At 43.9% G+C, this 25667-nt stretch overlaps 1 protein-coding gene across 2 annotated transcripts in view; it reads right to left on the minus strand.

Moving 5' to 3' along the window:
• Window positions 1-25667, minus strand: part of MKRN2OS (MKRN2 opposite strand) — a 275687-nt gene that overhangs the window by 216505 nt on the left and 33515 nt on the right. The window contains exon 2 of one of the 2 annotated variants that reach the window (XM_044078070.1): window positions 196-317. The exons of the other annotated variant lie outside the window; for it this stretch is intronic. The gene's annotated coding sequence lies outside the window, so the exon portion shown is untranslated. The remainder of the gene's footprint in view (window positions 1-195; window positions 318-25667) is intronic. 2 annotated transcript variants of the gene reach the window in all.

The following is a 25667-nucleotide window of genomic DNA, read 5'->3' on the forward strand; positions in this document are numbered from 1 at the left end:
TGTTCAGACTTCATATCCTTCAGAAAATACACCATAACAAAAATGTTTTATTTTAGCAATAATAATAATAATATTAATAATAATTTTATAAGTATATTTAAATACAAGAGCGCCGACAATTTTAGATTCAGTAAACATCACTTAGCGGCACACAAGCACGTACAAACAGGAAAAGTTTTGAGAAATGCAAATTACCTCATAAGCAGTTGAATCTTATGCAAATGACCAGGTGGAGCGATCCAACAAGTAGAAAGGCATCCGTGTAGACTCCATGTCATTGTCCACAGTGTGTGGGGAATTTTTCCATGTACAGGAGTCTACACGGAGAGAAGAAGATGTGTAAGTCCACATATATGGACATAACTCCCCAGAAAATGTTAGATCACAGACATACATGTGCAAAAGGTACATTGTGGATGTCTGAAAAAAGGAAGAGACTTTGTAAAATAAATAATATATTTTTTAATCATTTCAGCATGTTTGCGCTTTGTGTCACAATGCTCAAACATACTTAACAAAAAAAAAATTTCTAATATGGTTTTCACAAATATACTGTAGGACCCTGCGTCAAGTCCATACAACGGTGCATACATGCTGTCACCAAGCTCACAACACTATGAACCGTGCAGTAGCTAGGCTGTCAAAGATATGTGTGCAAATTTGGTGGACTTTCTGAATTGCTAAAAGGAGCAACAGTGTCGGCATATCCCCTTCATATAGGCTCCTACAAAATGTTGATATTCCCAGAGGATGTGGATGACATCAGGGGGTGTATCTCACAATTTTTAGTATTTTTTATTCCCAGCTGCATGTGTTTGTGTGGCGTGCTGCATAGCTGAGCATGTTCACATGGACAGACTACCTACATGACAGTGATGATGTAGGCAGCAATCAATTAAACCCAGATATCTTCAATAAATATTTTTGACTTTTGTATAAGATATGTTACGCGCTGCAGCACATAGTGGTGAGGCGCTCACTAAAGTAGGGCCTGTAAATTATGTTAATTACATTCTGAGCAGGTGAACTGCATCACAATTAGCCAATCTTACATGGTGGACCTAAAGCAGAACTGTATAAAATATGTATAGATCCTACATTCTGATTTTCCCTCAATACTCTGGGCCATTGGAGTGGAGACATGGGAATTTTAACTGCGATAATGCTAGGGGATGCTGCAGGTCTGTTACATCTGTATGTGCTAAATGTTGAAGTCAGTGCTGCTGGTGCGGCTGACAATAGGCCTAGGCCGAGAAGGAGAAGAGTGTTCAGGCCCAGGGTAACCTTCCAGGAGTTACATGAGCTGGAGATTGTAGAGCACTACAGAGTGGACAGGGACATATTACAAGAAGTCACGGAACTCTGCCCTCCTCAACTCACAGCCAGAGCTAACAGAAGGGAACCCATCCCAGTGGAGACAAATGTATGTGTAGCCCTTAGGATACTAGCTACATGTACTTTTCAAAGACCAACTGGGGACATGATGGGGGTGTCACAGGCATCTACATCCAGGATACTTACACAAATTCCTGGATGCTATGCTTCCACATGTCAGTGAGCACATATCTTTTCCCCTTACCCCTGAGGCAAAGGCCAACAATATGCAACACTTCTATGGTGTAGCACACTACCCTGAAGTACTGGTTGCCATAAATTGCACTCATGTACACATCAAGGCATCACCTGGTGAGAAGGGTACAATCTATGTTAACAGCAAGGGATACCACTACATCAACGTAAAGGTTGTGTGCAATGCTTAGGGGATTATCCTGAATGTGTGTGCGTGTGCTGGCAACCCTGGCAGTTATCATGACTCCCATATCTGGCATACATCACTGCTGTACCAGTTGTTTGCTAGGGGGGACATCCCACAGGGCCATTTACTGGGGGATGCTGGCTACACCCTGAAACCGTGGATGATAACACCCATCAGAAATGCGCACACACCCATGGAAGAATGCCATAATGAGGCACATGCATAAACTAGGAACATCACAGAGCTTGTGTTTGGGCTTCTGAACTCACGGTTCTGGTGCCTCAATATACCTGGTGGAGCCCTGCAGTATACTCCAGCCACAAGTGCACAGATATTCACAGTATGTACAATGTTACACAATCGGATCCTGCGGAAACAGGTGCAGCAGGATCAGCAAAGGGAAGGGATACACAGCCCTTACCAGTGCCTAGGTCACCACAGTCGCAGAAGGCTCGAAGGAGGAAACCCCTGCTGAAGTCCCTGCAGGCAGACAAAGGCATGCCCAGTATGCCCTGGCTTTGGCTAAGAAACAATGCATAGGACATTCACTGACAACCTAAGAACCTAAGAACTAACACCTTACTCCTACTCACATACAGAAATTAAAATTAATGCCAGGCAACTCACACATCTTATACCTATTCACGTCTTGGTTGTGTACTGCTTGCATCAGAGTTAGCCCTGAACTACAGTTGTGTCAACTGCTGCATTTGCAGGGTAATTCCATAACCTATACAGTAGTCTACTGGATTATTATGATATGTCAGTATATGGATGGACCAGGTACATTATGGAAGTAACTACAGTGGGATAGTTACACAGAAATAATATCCATATGGGACTACAGATACCCATTCCACTAACATGTTTCCCTTTTCTATTCAGTAAACTTCATGCATGGAATATACCCGCGGTGGTGGTGCTGCGGTAGCGTTGTCGCTTCACAGTAAGACGCTGTCTGGTTCGATTCTCAGCTAGAGTGTCTTCTGTGTGGAGACATGCGTGAATGGGCGTACCTTCGTTGAAGGTTGTACATCAGGCCTGGCAAGCCGGTTCGTAAAAATCAACTGCCAATCATTAGCGGACCGGAGTTCTGCTGTGGCGACCCCTAAATGGGAAAAGCCAAAAGACACAAGACAAGGCTTCATGCATGGAATATTCATGCAGTCTTACTGCAAAAGATTACTGGCACACCATGAAAGGGAGATGTTAAGAAAGTTGGGTTAAATGATAGTAAGACTGTCATGTATCCCAGCAGAACACCTGGTGTTGTTCCCTCACCCCCAACACAGCTGTGTTCCCTTGTAACTGCTTTAACATTAACTCATCAATGGTATATGAGCATTTCACTCAGTCTCAGGACAGTACTATAGAAAATGATCATATACTGTATGTTTTAGGTAAAGGTAGAACAACCAATGTACTTATTTATGCAGGTGACTTTGTGATGATTGACCCCCCCCCCGTCTGTCAAGCATCTTTTGCGTCTTAAAGGACTAAGGCAATCACCTTGTGTGATGGCATTCATGGTTCTTATCTAGAAGTATCCACTTCTTTTAGATGTGAGGTATCAATAATTTGTCTTCTACGGATTGTCAGCCTGTTTGTGCTGTACTATTTTAACCGCTGTCACATATTAATTACATAAGACAACTTTAGAAAATCTTAGCCAATGTGAGTGAAGTGCAGCAGTGCAGAAACAGGGACAGATGTCAGGCCATATAATACACAAAATTCCGGACAGCTAGGTGTGAACTGGAGTCGATTTACAACTAGCCAAAACTCCCACTGGGCATACTCATACACTTAATTAAGCCATTAAGCTGAGCGCAAATCTGTTGCGCCTCACACAATGACTTTTATAACATTATACATATATATATAAATATATATATATATATATATATATATATATATATATATATATGCATCCACTTTCTATCAACCAAAGTACGATCCATCGAATAGGTTCATAGGTTCATAGGTTAGTACTAGGCTATCAGCCCTAGGGCCTATACAAGCCTAGCCATAACAATTCCCTGAATATTTCTTCCCACATTATTTACTTTCCTGGACCCCTGTCTAGCAGGGCGACTGACGTGATCCCTGGGGTGAATTTCCTTTCTCCCATCCAATCGTCAAGGTTCCTCTTGAAGAGGTCCAAAGAGGCACTCTGCTTGACATGTATGGGCAATCTATTCCAGAGTCTGGGGAGTCTCTGGGTCAGGAACCTATCCCTCCAACATGTTTTGTTTATTGTGATGACAAGGTTTAGATCCCTGGAGCGTGTAGCTCTGAGGGATTGGGATTTCTTTAAGTGTAGCATGTCCAACAGCTCTGGGTTTGACATGGCCTTGTATGTTAAGCAGAGATCGCCTCTGAGTAGGCGATATGCGACAGCGTATAGCTGCAGTTTTTAAGGCGGTCAGCATAGGGCATCTGCTTTAGGCCTGTGATTCTTTTAGTGAGGTATTTCTGAGGCCTTTCCATTTGTTGCAGATGTCTTGAGAGGTACATACCAAATGGGGCATTGTATTCTATAATGGGTCTAATGAGGGATGAGTACAGTGGGACAATGACCTCCTTTTTCTGGATGAAAAGCCCTTCGTGATGAGGTGTGCCACATAGAAGGATTCCCTGACTGTTGTGGCGATGTGGTTATCGAAGGTGAGACCACTGTCCACCTGTGTCCCTAAGTCTCTTATCACACTTTCTGTGTTTAGTGTACTGCCACCTATATGGTAATTCATGGATACATGTTTTTCCCAAAGGGATAACAATACATTTCTTGGCATTGAGCTTGAGCCCATGGCTCTGGCACCAAGCATCTGTTTCTGTAAGGCCCTTTTGTAGAGTATCCACATCATTTGGGTATTCAATAATGGCTCCCAGTTTGCAGTCATCTGCAAACTTTGTTAGCCAGAGTCCCTTAGTGTTGACCTGTACTTCAGAGAAGTAGATGCCAAACAAGAGCGCCCCAGGACTGAACCCTGAGGTACTCCACTTGTCACTTGTCTGGAGCTGGATTTGGAGTCGGCTACTTTTACAGTGTGGGTTCTATCAGTAAGCCATTTAGCAACCCATTGGGTGACATAGGGATTAATGCCCAACTTAGTAAGTTTATCTATGATTCCAGAGTGGGGATGGTGTCAAAGGCCTTGGCAAGGTCTAGATAGGCTGTGTGGACCACCTTACCCTTGTCCATGGCTCTGGAGACTGATTCAAAGAAGTCAATCAGGTTCAGGAGACAAGATCGGCCCTTCACAAACCCAAACTGGGTGGGGTCCAGTGTTTGAAGGTTGCCAATGTCTTTGTTTATAAGTTCCATGATAATACGCTCCATGGCCTTGCAGATAAGGCTGGTCAGACTGATGGGACGGTAGTTTCCGGGATCCAAGGTGGATCCCCCCTTGTGAATTGGGATAACTATAGCTCTGCGCCACTCAGTGGGCACGAAACCTGAGGTGAGGCTATGATTAAACATGACACTTAGGTGAGGTGCCAGTTCATATTGTAGTTCATGTAGTACACAGCCCGGGATGTCATCTGGTCCCATGGATGCTGTATTCTTGGCTTTAGAGAGTGCGTTTTGTACCTGTGTGGCCGTTATTACTGGAATTTGGCAATCTTCCGGTATTGAGATGGGCCATTTAGGGGGTGAAAGTGGGGTGAAGTTGGCACTGAATCGATCTGCCAGGATATTGGCAATATCCTTCGGATCAGTATATTTAATGCCATTCTGTTTTAGCTCAGAGCAGATCTGAGCATTGCCATTTAGATTCTTGACATAATTATAGAATGCTTTGTGGTTGTCTTTGGAATCTTTGGCAATTTTATTTTCGTAACTAGCTTTGGAGGATTTTATGAGGCATCTCAGTTTCTTACTGAGGCTAGTAAGGAGTTTTGCATCCTGGAATTTTCCTCTTGTCTGCAAAAGTTTCTTCCTTTTGTTGTAAAGTTTGTTTATGGCAGGGGACCACCAGATTGGCTTCCTTTTTTGGATGAGAGCATTTTGGTTCTATTTGGGATGGCACGATTCATGCATGAGTGGATGTGCTCGTACAGTGCCGTAGTGTAGGATTCAGCAGTTGAACTTTCAGTTCCCGTCTGCATGGGTGTCATGAAGTTTGTCACTTCTGACTTGAGTAGCATGAAGTTGGCTTTAGAGAAGTTTTTTATGGTGGTTTCTTTACTGGGGGGTGGGGGTGGGATGTGGATGTTAAGGGTGATTAGCTTATGGTCAGACCTGACTAACGAGGGGTGACCATAGGTATAGAGCATTGATTTCCCATGTTGGTAATGACCAGGTCTAGGATATTGGAGCCCTGGTGGGACTATGGATTAGTTGATCCAGGGCGTTGGAATTTATGAATTCCAAGAACCGTTAGCAAAGGTGTTGGGACATGAATAGTTTTCCCAGTTAATGGCAGGGTAGTTAAAATCACCCAGTATTACGGTGTTTGGTTCTATCTTAATATTTTCCAGTATGTTTAGAAAGGTGTAGTGAGAATCTTGGGGTATGGTGGGGATCTGTAGCAAGCTACAATTTGGATTGCAGTCTTACCTAGTGTTAGTTGCACTTGGAGAATTTCAGACACATTGTGTTGGCCAACTAGCCTGGTTGTGTGAATATCCTTGGTGAATATTGACACTCCTCCACCTTTAGTGTTTGGTCCTGGTTTGGTGGCGAAAAGTGTGGTAAGAGTTGTAGCCTGGTATTGCAGGGGTGCTCTCTGGAGCCTTGAACCAGGTCTCAGTTACTGCACAGATATCGATGTTCTCCATTTTTAGGAGTGCCTCGAGAGAGTGCATTTTGAGGTTTAGACTTCTAGCATTGAGTAGCATTACCTTCAGATTTTGCATGCTTGTACCTGTTATGGTGGTGGTTTTGTCCTTTGAAGTTTGCCTAAAAAAGGCACTATAGGGGTGGCAAGAACCTTAGCCAGTAACCTGAATCCCAGGGGCGACAGGTGCAGACCATCTCTGGCAAAGCATTGTGGTCTGTCAATCATGTCATCCCAGGCAGACAGATACCGGATCCCCTTTGAATGACACCATAAGCTTAGCCAATTGTTGAAGTCAATCATTTTATCCTTATATTGTGGTATCATTCTGGGCGAAGGCAGGATGCTACTCAGGGCTAGGGTCATACCTGCCTGGGCCACATGATCCGAGAGCTCTTCCATGTCTCTTTTCATGTAGTCCAGGGAGGTCCGTCTCAAGTCATTCACTCCAACATGGACAATGACAGAGTCATATTTGTACTTGTTGTGGAGTGACTTGAGTGCATGCGTTATGTGGCGGATCCTGGCACCCGACAGGCAGCTGACTGTAACTTTCTCCTTATTCAACCTGGTGAGAGGGACATCAGTGTGCCAGACTATAGAGTCACCTATGACTAAAGTGTTAGGTACATTGTCTTGCCTTAGGGGCTGTTGCTGGGTGGCACACTGGTGTTGTGAACTATGTGACACATTGGTTGTGATTGGTGTTTGTTTGCATTTCAGCTTCAGAGGTCTTTGTTGCTTGGGCAGGTTACAGTTAAGGGCCTCTGCATATGTGGACTTAGTGTTGCTATATGTGGGTGTTGGTGGTGCGGGTTTAGAAGGGCTATGTGTTGCTTGAGGTGTAGTGTGGGTGTTAACCTTCTCCTCTTGACTGTTTAGCACAATCTTGGGTGCAGAGAGCTTTGCTTCCATTTTGGCTATATAAGTGCATCTCTCACAGGTTGTAGTGTTGGGTGGTAGGAGGAGAGGGTTGTCTGTGTACATGAGGCAATTGCTGCATTGCCCCAGTATGCCCAGATTCACCAGGTGGACAGGAGAAATCACTGGAAGCTGACCCTTGGACATGCCTGGTTTGGGGCTTTTTTTTGTTCTTTGTAAAGTATAGGAGCTGTTTCCTTAGCAAGGTACTTTGCAGTTATAGGCTGTTTAGTGCCTACTATTAATTTCTCCTTGTTAACAAGGAGAGTGCAGTGTTTGTATGAGTTTAAGGCTTCCTAGTGCTTTTCAGCAGGTATTAGAGAAAGTGCTAGTCACAGGGATGCTTAAAGGTAAGATTGAAAAGAATGCACTCTGCAGTGTGCACTAGAGAAGTTAGATGTGAAAGTAGGTAACTTGAGTTTTACCTGTTTAAAAAGTTAAGGTTTAGTGGAGAGTTACTATTTTAAAAGCATAAGATGGACTGAAAGGGGTGGTCACTTTTGTATTTTGGTACTATGAAATACTGTAGGATGGCCAATAAATTTAAATAATTGAAGGGGTGGGATTTCAAAAGTGATGGTTTTGTGATTACTCACATAAGCCAGTGAAAGTAGAGAGAAATGAGATATATGGTCAGATTAACATAAGAGGCGGGCAACTAGAAAGACAGTGGTATTTAACAAGACAACTTAAATGGGTGGGAGGGAAAAATTCTGCCTGACTCAGAACAGAGAGAGCTGTGGTCTCTTTTGAAGTTTTAATATGCTGTTAAAACAGAATGCAAGCAAAACACAAGGTAAAGAAAACAAACTACAGTATTCAAAATATAGAAAGGCAATACAGAAATACAAAAAATAACAGCAAACTAACCTTTCCTTCGCAGCAAAGTGAATCGCACTTACTCACTCACAGTCGACCGAAACAGCCTTTTAACAGTACAACAAACTGCCAAATTCCTTTCCCAGACTTAAGGCATGGAGCATGTGCTACATACACTGATCTGTAGTGTGTAAAACTAGCTAGGTAGGGGTTCTAATCTCACGCCAGCCCACTTGCTGTATATGTTTGTGTATGTGGATTCCCCACTGACTTCCAAACTGCAATGAATATGCACTTTTTGGCCCTTGCAGTTGATGCAGGCCTCCAAACTCCTGTCTTACAGATGGCCTGGAGATGTCATCTACCATAAGACTACCAGCAACCACCTTAATGTCAAAGTTAAGCCATGGCATGTCCGTTAAGTCCTCTGATCTGTAATGTGTAAGACTAGATAGGTAGGGGTTCTAATCTCACTCTAGTCCACTTGCTGTGTTTGTGTGTGTGTATGTGTGTATTTCCCTAGAAAATGAATATGATTACCACACTGAGTTAGAAAGAGGCAAGATTTTGCAATATTCTGGCCACAAGGCCTGCTTATTTCATCTACCATAAGAGTACCTAAAGACCTGTTAATGTCAGAGTTGAGGTGTGGCATGTGCACTCCTTACTGTGATTTGTAGCGTGTAAGACTAGATAGGTAGGGGTTCTAATCTAATTGTAGCCAACTTGAAGTGTGGGTGTGTAGCCAAGTTGGTGTGTGTGGATGTCAGTCACAGCATTTTACATCAGCCCATAAGATCATTGGACTTCACTAGGCTAATGGCCCTAGGGCCATTTAATCCTAGCCAAGTTCTTACCCTTATTTACATGATAAGCAACTACTACCCCTGTCCAAGGGGGACAGAAGCAAAACCCCTGTGGTAAACTTATGGTCACCCATCCAACTGTACAGATTATATCTGAAGAGGGCCACTTGACATTAAGTGGGAGTCTGTTGCAAAAGTTTGTTAAAGCCTTGTAGATATATCTTTCCCTCCAGCATATCTTATTGATGTCACATACCAGGTTAAGGTCCTTATAGCAAGTTATCTGTGTACCATTTGATTTACGGATATGCAGCATTACCAATAAAGCAGTGTCACAGATTGCCTCGTATGCAAGGCAGAGATCACCTCTGAGTAGTGTGTATGACGCCGACTAAAGTTACAGTGATTTCAGACGATCCTCACAGGACAGACGCTTTGTGGTCTCTGCAGCTGCCACTGCTGCTTGGAAACATTCATAACAAAATGACCATTGCACTCACATATTGGCCTGATGAGAGAAGAGTACACAGAGGTTATAACTACTATATATTCGGGTGTCAGTGCCCTTAGTTATGACATTAGCAAGATAATAATGGCCTTCTCGCCACTGCAGAGACATGGTGATCTAAGGTTGGTGTAAACCTGTGTGCCCAGGTCTCTCACCCCTGAATATGTACTTGAGGTGTTGCTATTCATGTGCTATGTAGCAGGGGCATTGCTGGTACCGAAAGGAATGATACTACATGCGATGCCCGTACCCTGGCCCAGCAATCAAAGAGCCTCAATCCTCACCACTAAACCAGAGAGGGCATCTCATATAGGAGGAAAGGATAACAAATACACACAGTAAGTGCTATTTCCCTTAAGAGCATGCAGAGATCACAGTCAGTCTGGGGCTAGTCGCTCCCTTGCTCCCCAAGTCCCCAATAAGAGTCCCCACTGGCACAGCTAAAGGGTCCAGATCTCAGCCTAGTGGGCAAGCTAAAACCTTTAGCACCCTCTCTGTCTAACTAGTGCTTTGTGTCCCTGCCCAAGTAGCTGACACACATACATGCACTTTGAAAAGAGGTTATACAACCACACAGACACTCCTGGGGAAGGCTAGCACAGTTTCTCCCGCTGTGCCCCTTTCTCCCAGACTATATGGCAGTTCCACTGGCACTTATCAGTTACTCAAAGGCCCTTAAAAGGGTGTCCAATTATTACTGTGCAATATTATTATCCAATTGGTAGATGTGACTAAACAGTCAAAGCTTAGTAGAGTGGCTTTGTGCAATTTTACTAAATGCATACAAGTACTCTAAAGAGCTTAAATTATCTCTACACAAAACCAGCCACAGTTAAGAGGTTTTAAAATATTTTATAATAAATAATTAAAGTCAAAAGACAATACTTTCTACTACACAGTCGGTGCTAGTCAAGAGTTCAGAGATCACACAGAAATACTTAAAATAAATCAGTAGTACAGGTCTGACATCACAGAAAAACACTTCGTCTAATCTTTCTAATTCTAGTTATTTCTACAAGAAAACATACTTCTAAAATAACTTACTTACACAGACAGAGCATAAGGCAGTGCTGAGTTGGATGTTCAAGACAAAAATGCTTAATGCCTTCTGATTCTTTGTTTAAATTGAAACTGCAGGTCTGATAAACATTACATCATTTACTTTACACTTTTCTGGTATTCCCAGGCTACACATTAACTGCATTTACATTCTTAACATCTCCTTTTTGTTATCTTGCAGCTGGTCAGGAAACAGTGCAAAAAATACATTTGCATGTTTAAATCTAGCAATTTAACTCTTGCTTAAAACAATAGAAAGAATTTCTTCATTTAGACTTTTTGGCACCACTGTCTATTTCAAAGGGTCACCACATGCTTTACTTTGGTCAGTAGAGTGCACTGATGTCACATTTATTTCCAGTTCCACATGTAACAGTATTTCTTTACATTTAAGACAACAAGCCTGCATTTCAACATTTCACAGTATTTACAAATGACAGAATTATGTATCAAATTCTATTTGACTAGGATGGCAGCCTTCACCCATCTCTACCAGTCTTCACTCCCCTTCCCCCGGAGAACTCAAGCTAGTTTTTCAAGTGACCCTTGAGAAATGCCGCTTGAGATGGTTAGATCTGAGTATACCTACCCCATTCCCTGTCTTGAGAGCCCATCTGTACTGGCATTGCTACTCCAGCTGTGGTGCTGCACTGACATATCATATGCTTGCAACCCCAGGCTCCATCTTAGCAACTTGGCATTTTGCTGACTGGCTCTGGTTAACCATGTTAGAGGGTTGTGATCTGTCATAACAGTGAATTTTCTTCCATACATATAAGGCTGAGGTTTCTGCAGTGCCCACACTATGGCTAGACATTCCTTTTCTACGGCTGCATAGGATTCCTCCCTGGATTGGAGCCTACAAATGAGATAAACCACTGGGTGCTCTTCCCCCTCTAAAGAAATATGGCTAAGTACAGCCCCCACCCCATGGTTTAAAGCATCCACCTGCACAACAAATTATTCGCTGTAATCTAGACTGGTTAACACAGGGGGTCCCCCCCACAGCTTCCTTAAGTTCCTGGAATGCCTGCTCACATGCTGAGGTCCACACTACCTTATCTGGCCTGTTCTTCCTTGTCAGGTCTGTGACGGGAGCAGCTATGGTACTATAACCATGGACGAACTTCTGTAGTACCCTGCTGTCCCTAAAAATGCCGTTACCTGCTTTTTTTAACAGGTGCAGGCCATGCCTGAATGGCTTCCACTTTGGCAGGCTCTGGCCTTATCTTACCACTCCCCATTCTATGTCCTAGGTAGGAGACCTCCACCATACCTACCTGACATTTTCTCGGCTTAATGGTCAACCCTACCCTCTGTAGTCTACCCAGCACCTCCCTGAAATGCTGAAAGTGCTCTGGCCAGGAATGGCTGTAGATGGCAATTTCATCTAGGTAAGCAAGGGCAAACCCTCCTGCTCCTGCTAGGATATTATTTACCAGCTTCTGGAAAGTTGCTGGGGCATTCTTTATCCCAAAGGGCATCTTTGTGAACTCATATAAGCCAAAAGGAGTCACAAAGGCTGACTTCTCTCTAGCACTGGGAGTCAAGGGCACCTGCCTGTAACCCTTAGTAAGATTAATGGTTATAAGATACTTAGCCCCACCCAGCTGCTCTAGGGCCTCATCTGTCCTAGGCATGGGGTAAGCATCCGACTCTGTGTGACTATTTAATTTCCTGTAGTCCACACAGAACCTGGTGCTGCCATCCTTCTTTGGCACCAGCACCACTGGGGAGGCCCAGGGACTGTTGAACTCTTGAATCACCCCTAGTTCCAACATCTCCTGTACCTCCTCCCTCAAAGTCTGTTTAATTCTCTCAGGAACCCTATAAGGGGCCTGCCTAATAGGCCTTTGGGGTCCTGTATCCACCTGGTGCTGCACTAGGTGGGTGCACCCTGATTTCCCAGTGAACATGTCCCCAAATTCCTGCAAAACTGCTCGGATTTCTTGAACGTGGGTAGGAGATAGCTGCTGGGGCATTGCTACCCCTTCCACTGAGGTGTCAGCCCAAGTCTCACTGAGAAGATCAGTCCCCAGATCTCACCTCAGACTCCTCCTGCAATCCACTGCAAATGCTCAGCACAAGGGCCTCTCTATCATGGTAAGGTTTCATCATGTTAACATGGTACAATTTGTCACCCTGCCATCTGCCTAGCAGTTCCACCATGTAGTTAACATCACTTACCTTTCTTATTACCTTGTAGGGTCCCTCCCAAGCTGCTTGCAGCTTGTTGTGTCTGACAGGAATGAGAACCATTACCTGCTGCCCCACAGCATACTCTCTAGCTCGAGCATTCCTGTCATACCACCTCTTTTTCTGTTGTTGGGCTTCTGCCAGGTTCTCCTGGGCCAAGCCCATGAGTTCCCTGAGCCTTGTCCTGAGGTTTAGGACATATGCCACAACAGACTCCTTGTGCGACTCGCACTCACCTTCCCACTTATCACTAATTACGTCTAGAGGTCCCCTCACCCTATACCCATACAGCAACTCAAAGGGTGAAAAACCTGTGGATTCCTGGGGAACTCTCTGTAAGCAAACAACAGATGAGGCAAATATTTGTCCCACTCCCTCTTAAACTGATCTACAAATGCCTATAGCATGGACTCGATTGTAGAATTTAACCTCTCAACAAGACCATTAGTCTGGGGATGGTAGGGTGGTCTTCATGTGCTTCACCCCACAGGACTTCTACAGACAAGCCAGCAGGTCTGACATGAAATTGGCACCTCTGTCAGTCAGTATTTATTTTGGGAAACCTACCCTGCTGAAAATCTCTAACAAAGCATTTGCCACATTCTCTGCCTCAATGGAGGACAAAGCCACTGCCTCAGGGTATCGTGTAGCATAATCCACTACCACTAGGATATACTTGTTCCCTGTGGAACTTGGGGTACTCAGAGGACCCACAATATTAATAGCTACCCTCTGAAATGGCTCCTCAATCACAGGCAAAGGTATCTAATGAGCTCTCACCTTGTCTCCTGCCTTGCCTACCTTTTGGCACTGTTCACAGGTCATGCAGTACCCTGTTACATCTCTGGAAATTTCAGGCCAATAGAAGTTCTGCATAATATGCCTCTTTGTATGTTTTGTGCCCATATGACCTGCAAAGGGAATATCATGGGCTATGGCTAGAAGTGCCAGACGGTAGGCTCTAGGCACTACCAACTGCTATACTCTCTCACCTTCTAGCCCTCCCTCAGGGGTCCACTCTCAGTATAGTAACCCTCTGTCCCAGTATACAGATTCACCCTTTCCCTGAGAATCAGGTGCCTCCCTAGCTACCTGCCTCAGGCCTTGCAATGTAAGGTCTGACAGCTGAGCCTGTCTCAACTCTCTCCTTGTAACCCTTCCCAGCTCCCCTTCCACAGGAAGTCTGGCATCGTCTGACAGTGGTGCCTCACTGTCAGCCTGGGTACTACTACTCACCTCTACCTTTGCAGTCACTCTGTCCAAGGGACCATCAGTACCCACAAACAGCTGTGGCACACGTTCAGTTTCACTGCTACAGAGTAGCTCCCTCCCTGAAGTAACCACCTCACCAGTTCTGGTTGCAAGTATGCAGTCTGTCTGGGTCTCCCCCAGGCTACCAGATCCACATGCTTGTCTCCTAGCCTGACAGGGTGTAATTGCATAAGCACATGGTACTTCCTCATCCAAATCCTTCCCTATCAAGACATCTGCAGGATGGTAGTTTAGTACCTCTGTTGTCTCAAGACAACCTACTATTGGCATTTTGTCTTTCCCACTTACTGGCTCCTTCACCTTTTGTTCCCCACCTTGCCTCCGTGGACACCTGTATGCCACATGGCACCACCGGTTGCATTCAAAACATTTAACCCTAGCTCCTGGATGTGTACCTGGACTAGTGGCTTCCCCTGCTCCTGGCAGATTCTGTTGGGGCAGTCTGTGCTGCCCACCATGGGTTCCTTTAGACCCATGAGCAGTACTGGGGGTCCCCTTCCCTTGCAGGAATGCCCTGCTTGCCAGGTATAGATCTCCCTTCTTCCCCAACTCATCTGAAGTAGCACATTGTCTATCAGCTAACCAGATCCTCATGTCCTCAGGCAAAGTGCTAAGGGCTTGTTCCCTCACCAAAACGTTTGCCAGCCCTTCAAAAGTGGTGACCTGACATCCACTCACCCACCTATGGAAATAAGTGCTCATGAAACTTTTTCCTATACATTTCAGGTGTTAGCTTATAACATTCTAAAAGACATTTTTTACAGCAGTATAATCAAAACAGTCAGCATCTGGCATTTTTGATACAACAGTTACAGCTTTACCATGGAGTAAGGGGGTCAAGAACCATACCCAGAGCCCTTGGTCAACTTCATACTGTTTACATACCCTCTCAAACATATGAATGAAACTATCAAAATTATCCCCCTCTTTAAACTGGGGAAGAAATGTAATGACCTTTTGTGCTTCTGGGGTCCAGTTACTCCCTTCCCCATTACCTCCATTACTTTGGCGAAAAGTCAACATCTCCTTCTCACGCTGCCTCTGCCTTTCTTTTCTCTCAGCTTCTAGGCATAGCAGTTCCTCATTCTCCTCACACTGTAGACGCTTCAGTTTCTCTGCTGGTTCTAATTCCACATGCCTGGCCTCTAACTCAAGTCTCTTTAGCTCCAGCTGGATTTTTAAGTCCACTGCAGAAAGGTTGAGCTGTCCATTCTCAGAAGGTATTATATCTCCACTGCCAGTCTGATTGTCCTCCTGGTTGCTGTTGTCTGATGCAGTTGTAACCAAAGCTGCAATCAGGTCTGCCTTAGTCAGGTTTCCATGCACCAGTCCCCTAGCCTGGCACATCTCCACAGCTGGCTCCTTGTCAGCTTTACATACTCCTCTGCTGACATGCTGCCTGCTCACCCTTACTAAGCTAACAAAAGAAATAAAACAATTGTGATCTGAACTCTGAGTATTCACTGCGTGGCTGTTTTAGAGTACAAAACACATTCAAAGCTCACTGTACACAAGCTACAAGATGCACTCAACCCACACCACTACAAGCCAATTAGTATTTGCCAACTAATTAATATGTGATGTGGATATTCCATCACTGCCAAACAATTAATATGTGTGGATATCCCAACCACTGCCACCAATTAATATATGACGCCCATGCCCTGGCCCAGCAATGAAGGAGCCTCAGTCCTCACCACTAATACCAGAGAGGGCGTCTCATATATGAGGAAAAGATAACAAATACACATAGTAAGTGCTATTTCCCTTAAGAGCACACAGAGATCACAGTCAGTCCAGGGCTGGTCGCTCCCTTGCTCCCCAGGTCCCCAATAAGACTCCCCACTGGCACAGCTATAGGGTCCAGATCTCAGCCTAGTGGGCAAGTTAAAAACCTTTAGCACCCTCACTGTCCAACCAATGTTTTATGTCCCTGCCCAAGTAGCTGACACACACACACACATGCACTTTGAAAAGAGGTTATACAACCACACAGACACCCCTGGAGAAGGCTGACACAGTTTCTCCCGCTGTGCCCCTTTCACCCAGACTATACGGTAGTTCCACTGGCCACCACCCACTAATACTTATCAGCTACTCAAAGGCCCTTAAAAGGATGTCCAATTATTAATGTGCAATATTATTATCCAATTGGTAGATGTGACTAAACAGTCAAAGCTTATTAGAGTGGCTTTGTACAATTTTACCAAAGGCATACAAGTACTCTAAAGAGCTTAAATTATCTATACACAAAACCAGCCACAGTTAAGAGGTTTTAAAATATTTAATAATAAATAATTAAAACCAGAAGACAATACTTTCTACTACACAGTCAGTGCTAGTCAAGAGTTCAGAGATCACACAGAAATATTTAAAATAAATCAGTAGTACAGTTCTGATATCACAGAAAAGCACGTAGTCTAATCTTTCTACTTCTAGTTATTTCTACAAGACAATACACTTCTAAAATAACTTACTTGCATAGAGAGAGCATAAGGCAGTGTTGAGCTGGATGTTCAAGACAAAAATACTTAATGCCTTCTGATTCTCTCTGTTTAAATTGCTATTGCAGTTCTGATAAACATTACATCATCTTTTACACTTTCCTGGTGTTCCCAGGCTGACACATTAACTGCATTTACATTCTTAACATCTCTCTTTTGTTATCTTGCAGCTGGTCAGGAAATAGAGCAATAAAATGCATTTGCATGTTTAAATCTAGCGATTTAACTCTTGGTTAAAACAATATAAAGAATTTCTTCATCTAGGTTTTCGGCACCACTGTCTATTTCAAAGGGTTACCACATGCTTTACTTTAGTCAGTAGAGTGCACTGTTGTCACATTTATTTCCAGTTCCACATGTAACAGTATTTCTTTACATTTAAGACAACAAGCCTGCATTTCAACATTTCACAGTATTTACAAATGATAGAATTATGTACCAAATTCTATTTGACTAGGCTGGCAGCCTTCACCCATCTCTACCATTCTTCACACTACATATATTTGCATGGAGTTTAATGCCATGATTGTGTAAACAATCATTTGGTCATGTATGACCCTCTTGTAGGAGGTTGACGTAATTTGGACAGTCTATGACCACTCCCAGTTTGCAGGCATCAGCAAACCTTTTCAGCCACAGACATTCGCTTTGTGTTTGTACATTGGATAAATGGATTCCAAACTTAGAGGACCCAGGACTGAACCCTGTGGAACACCATTGGTTACAGCTCTGGTATTGGAGATGAATACCCCGATTCTGACTAAATGAGCACTATCAGTAAGTCAGTTGGTGACTCCTTTAATGATATTACTGTTGATAGCTAGCTGGGTGAGTTTGTCAATGATGCCTGAGTGAGGGATAGTGTCAAACGACTTGGCTAAGTCCTGGTGGTTGTATGCACATTGGTCCCCTCAACCAGGTCATTGGTGACTGCCTCATGGATGTCCACCACGTTCACAGGCATGCTCTCCCTATCACAGATCCAAACAATGTAGGGTCAAGTGTTTTTAGATTGCCTATATCTTTGTTGATATGGTCCATGATGAGTTGGACCATGGCCTTACAGATATGGCTAGTCAGGCTAATAGGTCTATAGTTCCCATATATGGCTAGTCAGGCTAATAGGCTATAGTTCCCATGGTCAGTCGATGCAAGGTCTCTGTGCAATGGGATAACAGGTGTGATACTTACTTTAAATGAGACTAATATGTGGTCAGATCTCACCAGGGAGGACCTCACAATGGAGGATGTACAGTGGTCACCCATAGTGGCAAGCACCTGATCCAGTATACTGTCTCCCCTTGTGTGGATGTCAACCAACTGGTCTAGGGCATTGTAGTTAAGAAAGTCGACTAACCTTTGAATAAGTGAGTTTGAGCACAAGTGATCTACCCAGTTGGTGGGTAGTTAAAGTCAACCAAAACCATCTTGTTCTGATGTATCTTGATAGACTCAAGTAGATCCGTTTAAGCACAGTGGATGTTCTGATTCATGGAGTTGCTGCTGTAGCTGGCAATGGCTTGATTAGGTGCCCTACAAGCAATCAATAGCACCTGCTGTTTCTCAAGGGAATCATACTGTCTAACCAATCTGGATGTGTATCTATCCTTAATGAATATGGATACACCACCTCCATTTCTTTGCATGCTTTAAGTTTGAGGTCTGAACGTGTGGGAGGAGGTGTAGCCTTGTATGGCTGTGGTGCTCTCCACAGCCTTGACCCAGATGTCTGTGACTGCACAATGTCTGCATCTTCCAAGGTGGGGACAGCTTCCACTGAGTGGAGTATAGTGGTTACATTCCTAGCATTTAGCAGCATAACTGTGATGTTGTTTGTAGATTGGGTTTTCTCACTGGAAAGTTTTTTCCTTGTGACATTGCCTAAAAGGTGCTCTATTGGGATGGCAACAGCCTTGGCCAGTTGCCAAAATCCCAGGGGTGACAGATGAAGACCATCTCTGGCAAAGCACTGAGGTCTGTTGAGCAGATAATCCCAGGCTGACAGGCAGTAGATCCCCTTACATTGACACCACACACTAAGGCAATTATTGATGTCAATCATTTTCTGTTTGCATGGAGCTATCATCCTAGCTGACTGTAAAATGCAGCTCAAGGCCAAAGGTATACCTGCCTGAGAAGTCATGTCTCTGCATACAGTCCAGAGAGGTATGTCTCAAGTCATACACACCAACAGGAACTATGACATAGTCCAGTGATGACAAACCTGTGACACACCACAACATTTTGGGTAACAAACCAGCATTCACCAACACCCAAGTTACCAAAGAAACTGAATGAACAAATGTACAGGAAATATGTGACCCTGCACTTATCTATTAAAACTCAGCAACAAAAAAGTCATTGATTGATATTAATCAAATCAAGTGCAATATGTTCCATATTTTTTTTCAGTTTAATTCAAAATTACTATTAAAAGTAGGGTAATTTTTTTGGTGCACTATTTTAACCCCAATTATCAGTGCGCATATCGTTTTCTGTATTGTAAGCCACTGATTTTTCTTTTACTTTATAATACATAGCAGCACACGTTTGGATTGTATTTTTTCAAAATAAATGAATATGTAAAGAATTGTTTCTCTTTTGTTCGGGGGGGGGGGGGATGACACACCAGCAGTCACGATAGGCATTTTCTGAATTTTTGATACACGGAGACCAAAAGGTTCGCCATCACTGAGATAGTCATAACAGTACCTGACGTTGACAGACATGAGAGGATGTGTGATATGGTGTATCCTGTCACCTCACAGAAAGCTGACAGTGACCTTTCCCTTATGTAGCCTGGTGAGTGGCACATCAATGTGTCTCATTATGTAATCACCTATGTTTGATTTTGTGTTTTGTCTTAGGTGTTTCTCCGATGAGACCATGGTGCGTTAGCTATTATGTGTACTGTGCTCTGCAGAGGTATGATTATGTGTAGCAAGCTTGCATTTGGGTTTCTAAGGTGCCTGTTGTTTACTTATGGTCTGGTAAAGACCTCCACACATGTAGGCATATGTGATGTGGGTTTGGGTGGGGTAGGATGTGCTCCTTTTAGGCATTTACTTCTCTGCAGTCATGGCCACTGTCATTGGCCTCTGACTGACTAAATTTACAGAAGATTCCAAATTAGGAGCTGTTATTAAATCCCACACCGACTCAACAGTTATCCAGGATGGGCTGACACAGACATTCAGTTGTTGTCAGAGCCATGCACTAACAGTAAATGCCAAAGAATGCACAATACTATCCCTTGGGAAGTCATCCACCTCTGGTAACTAACATACTGACCGCACACCTGCAACAGTTGACCCAGTAGTTGGGGACTTACGGACACATAGATAGTGATCTAGTGTCTGACTGTCATGGGTTGATAATATTTAGGGATGCAGTCTATGTTATGCAACCTATAAACAAAGGTATGGCATATAAATCCAAGACAGTCATTGTTCCACTGTATTTGGCATTCATCACACCTACCACTGAGTGCAATGCCACCTTTGGTATGTAACTAACCAGGCATATATGACAAATGTCACATCCACTGAGGTTCCTCAGTAAACCAAAACACAGTGTATATAACATGTCCTATAAAGTCCCTGTCAAGCCTGTAACTGTGTATTCTGGCTCCAACATGCTTTGGAGGGGAGGTGTATGCCTGCCACGCAGGGAAGTGTCAGACCCCACTGTGTACCTCCTGCATATCCAAGAAAGGAGTAGCACAAAAATTACCTGTCCTACACACCTACACCTTGACTGTAGTATAAACAGGACACGCTGGACAGACAGATATGTAGCCCAGACACTACACTGAATATGTAACAGGCTTCCAATGCATGTGAAGCACAGTTCCACCCTAATGCAAATCATGGGCAAGTTACATGACAGGATGGGGAACATGACAATTATAACTGCTTTAGGACAAATGTCTCTAATGGATACAGGGAAACTGTGGATGGTTCACCTTGCATGCCCTGGCTTGTCCATGTGTCAATTCCCAAAACCATGTTTACACTTATTAAGGGTATCAGACCTTGTCAGAGTCTAGGGATACATGGCTAGGATGAAAGGTGCCCTTGTTTTTGTTAGCCTGTTATACACATATGAAGCCATGGAGCCATGCAACTATACTGTTTTACCTTTCTGATGACATTTTTCTTCTGTGCTGTCATTCCATCCTGTGCTCTGACGTTGATGGATTTATTGTAGATGTCATCCCATGGATGTGTCCTATACAATCCTGAATGTGAAACATAAACAGTGCCATGAGATACCTTTCATTGTGTGACTACACAGTAATTACAATAGCATCCAATGTAACATGCACAAAATAATGTGGTTTACACATTACAAATGGCAGCATTCAATCTTTGTGACTGACCAGTACAAGTAGCATGTCAATGGCAACAATGGATGAAACAAATACATATTAATGTAAATAGTCACCCTGTGCATCATACATGTAGCTTCAATTCCCTGCATCGATGACAATGATAACAAGGATGTGGCACCAGTATCATCACTTGCACAGGGTGTTGTATGGGGGTGCAGGAGGCCTAGGCTGACCCATTAGGATGGCAAGCATGTGTCTGAGGCAGAAAGGGGGTCAAAAACATGTAAATGTGGTGTGTGTGTCTGTAGGTGACCTGAGTGTGACACTAGTGTATAAGTGTCTGCGTGAACACAGCCAAGCTCAGTGATAGCCCTATGTGAACGTATGTTGGATAGCTTTGAGCCGTGCATGGTACAGCTAACAGTTCATCATCTCCACCCCTAAACATGAGAACTGGCTCTGTCAGGAGTTACACTGGCACCTCCATGTCCAAGGTCAGATGCTGGGCTACTACCTGAGGGTGACTGCTGTCTGCTGGGACCATGTGCTCCACAGGACTGTCCAGGACCACAAGCCCATGGCCTGCCATGTCTTGGTGCGGACAGCACACTCCCCTCTGGAGCACTGGATGTACTGCCACTATGGCAGCGTGATTGTGCATGGTCAGCTGGACTCTCAGCAGATGTAGTTGGTGACCTATGTCCACGGGTCTGACATTCAACTCCAACCATCTTCGGTGTTCCATCACAGACCATGTGCGTTTGAAGGAAGATAATGTGCGATCTCTCTCAGACCAACGTCTTTACACTGCGCCAGTCAACCGATCCAGAGTATCAACAAGGCAGTGGAAGCAGTCATGGATGTCAGACTGTACTGCATCTATAACCCTGAGCATTTGTCTGGTGTTCCTTTCGGAACATGCCTGTGCTTCCCTGATGGCCCTAAAACAAAACAACAAACATGAGGCACGACTGTCAAAATGTCAGAAGTTTAACAAAAATGCAGATTAAAACATTTACAACTGCAATGAGGCTATATATATATATATATATATATATATATATATATGTGTGTGTGTGTGTGTGTGTGTGTGTGATATATATATATATATATATATATATATATATAACACTAATTATCAGCTATTAATGATTAACTAATTCAAAGAATAAAGTAACAAAACACCCAGAGAATATAAAATCATAAGAAAAATTCATAAGAATTCCCTTCTGTATTTCAAAACAGGTTTTATACTACTTCCTACATGTAATCCAGCTGGCTTATCTGCCCTGAAGTAATTAATCCACCTGTATTCAGCCATTTCAATTCTAATACCTATATCACCCCCTCTAACATTACAGGTTCAAAGGTGCGTACTAGGCTAATGGTCTTGGAACCTTTACAAACCTAGCCCATAGGATTACCCTGGCATCATGCCACCCAACCTTAGTTCCCAATGCATCTGTCAAGTAGAGCAACTGGAGTGATCCCCAGGGTGAATTTTCTATTTCCCATCCACTCATCAAGATTTCTCTTGAAGACGGCCAGTGAGGTGCTCTGTTTGACATGTATGGGAAGTCTATTCCAAAGCATGGACAGTCTCTGGGTTATGAACCTGCCCCTCCAGCATGTTCTGTTGATTGTGGTAATGAGGTTGAGATATCTGGAGCGTGTAGTGCAGAGGGATTAGGATTTCTTTAGATGTAGCATTTCTAACAGAGCTGGGTCAGACATGGCTTTGTAAGTCAAGCACAGATCACCTCTAAGTAGGCGATATGAGACACAGAATAGTTGGGAGTTTTTTTAGTCTGTCCATATAGGACAAGTGTTTAAGGCTTGGGATCCTCTTTGTGAGGTACTTCTGCAGCCTCTCCAGTTATTGCAGGTGTTTTGTGAGGTACTCGCCAAATGAGGCGTTGTACTCGACGATTGGCCTAATGAAGGAACAGTAGAGAGAGACAAATGATCTCCTTCTTCCTGGATGCAAACCCTTAGTAATGAGATGTGCCACACAGAAGGACTTTCTGACCACAGTGGCAATGTGGTAGTCAAAAGTGAGGCTGCTGTCAACCAGATCTCTTATGTGTTCAATGGACTACCATCAATGTGGTAATTCATGGGAAGCAGGTTTTTCCCAAAGGGGATGACGACACATTTTTTGCCATTGAGCTTAAGGCAATGGTTCTGACACCAGCTGTTGGTCTCAATGAGGCCTTTCTGTAGGATGTCAGCATCACTTGGGGAGTTAATAATAGCTCCCAACTTGCAGTCGTCTGCAAACTTTGTCATCCAGAGTCCCTTCGTGTTGGCCTGGCCTTCAGAGAAGTAGATACTAAACAGGAAAGGACCCAGGCCTGAACCCCATGGACTCCACTCGTGGCTGGTTGGCGGTCTGACTTGGAGTCCACTACTTTCACACTGTGGGTTCTATCAGTGAGCCAGTTTGCAACCCACCTAGTGATATCGGGGTTGATGCCTAGCTTAGTGAGTTTTTCTATGATTCCTGAGTGGGGAATGGTATCAAAGGCCTTGGCCAGATCAAGGTAGGCTGTATGAACCATCTTGCCTTCATCCATAGCTCTGGTGACTGATTAAAAGAAGTCGACCAGGTTGAGCAGGCATGATCTACCCTTCACAAAACCAAACTGTGTGGGATCCAGAGTTTGTAGATTCCCTATATAATTGTTTATTAGGTCCATGATGACATGTTCCATAGCTTTGCATATCAGATTTGTCAGGCTAATGGGACAATAGTTCCCAGGGTCTGTAGTCACTCCTCCTTTGTGGACAGGGATGACTGTAGCAGTGTGCCATTCGGTAGGTACAAAGCCTGAGGTGAGGCTGTGATTGAACAGGGCACAAAGGTGAGGTGCCAGTTCACTCTGTAGTTCATATAGAACACAACCAGGGATATTGCCAGGTCCCATAGAAGCTCTATTCTTAGCCTTGGACAGTGCTGTTTTAACCCGTGGAGCAGTAATACTGGGTGCCTGGTAATCTACTGGTACTATGATTGGTCCTTTGGGGGAGAGAGGGGTAAAGTTGGCATTGACTCTGTCAGCCAGTATACTGGCAATATCTGTTGGCTCGATATTGGAGGTACCATTGTGCAGTAGCTCAGAGCAAATCTGGTTATTGAGGTGGAGATTCTTTACATAATTATAGAAGGTGTTGTGGTTGTCTTTACTATCTGCTGCAATTCTGCTTTCATAGCTAGCTTTACAGGATTTGATGAGGGATCTCAACTTTTTGTTGAGGCTGATAAGGCAGTTTTTCCAGTCTTGGGACTTCACCTTATTCCGCATCAGTTTCCTCCTTCTGTTGTAGAGTTTGTTTATGGCAGGGGACCACCAGACTGGCTTCTTTTTTGGAGGAGAATGTCTTGGTTCTACTGGGTATGGTGAGATCCATGCATTTGTGAATGTGTTTGTGCTGTGCACTAGTGTATGATTCGGCAGTCATGCAACTATTCTCCATTTGCATGGGTGCAGTGAAGTTATCCACCTCTGTTTTTAAGAGCCCAAAGTTAGCTTTGGAGAAGTTTTTCATTGTAGTTACCTTTGCGGGGGGGGGGGGGGTACGGATTTCCAAGGTGATTACTTTGTGGTCAGCTCTAACCAGGGAGGAGTTGACTATTGGTGAAGAGCAATGGTCGCCCATGTTAGAAATGACCAGGTCAAGGATGTTGCTACCTCTAGTGGGGGTAAGAACGAGCTGGTCCAGGGCATTGGAATTAATGAATTCCAGGAAACATTGGGCAAGTGTATTAGTACATGAATAGTTTTCCCAGTTAAAGGAGGTGTAGTTGAAGTCACCCAGTATGAGAGTGTTAGGTTGGACCCTAATATTCTCCAGGGTGCTTAGGAACGTGGAGTGTGAATCTTGGGACATGGTTGGGGACCTATAACAAGCTACGATCTGAATCACTGTCTTACCCAATGTTAGCTGCACCTGAAGCATCTCTGATGCGTTATGTTGGGCTACCAGTCTGAAGGTGTGTGCATTCTTTATGAATATGGAAACACCACCGCCTTTGGAGCTTCAGTCCAAGTTCTGGGGCCGAAATATGTGGAATGAGTTATAGCCTGGTAGTGCAGGGGTGTTTTCTGCTGCCCTGAACCACGTCTCTGTTACAGCACAAATGTCAATGTTCTCCATTTTAAGAAGTGCTTCGAGTGAGTGCATTTTGAGATTTAGACTTGTAGCATTGAGTAGCATGACCCTCAGATTGCATTTGTCTGTAGCTGTTACAGTGGTAACTTGGTCTTTGGAACACCGCCTAAAAAGGCACTATAGGGATGGCAAGAGCCTTGGTCATTATCTGGAAGCCCAGGGGTGACAGATGCAGGCCATCTCTGGCAACACATCGAGGTCTGTCAATCATGTTATCCCAGGCAAATACTGGATCCCCTTAGAATGACACCAGAAACTTAGCCAGTTGTTGAAATCAATCATTTTCTGCTTGTACTGTGGTATTATTCTGGGTGATGGTAGGATGCTGCTCAGGGCTAGAGCCATACCCGCCTAGGTGACATAATCCGAGAGCTCCTCCATGTCTCTTTTCATGTAGCATATAATTTCTGTATAACTCTGAATCTAAAACTATGGTCACTACCTTCAATCATAATATGTTTTGATAGCACATTACTGTCTACTTTCCTTTTTGTTTCAGAAGGGCATGACTGTATTCTTTCTTTTAGGTTTTGGTT

This window comes from Protopterus annectens, chromosome 7.part0, assembly GCF_019279795.1.
Source record: "Protopterus annectens isolate FY-2018-M chromosome 7.part0, PAN1.0, whole genome shotgun sequence".
Lineage (NCBI taxonomy): Eukaryota > Metazoa > Chordata > Ceratodontiformes > Protopteridae > Protopterus > Protopterus annectens.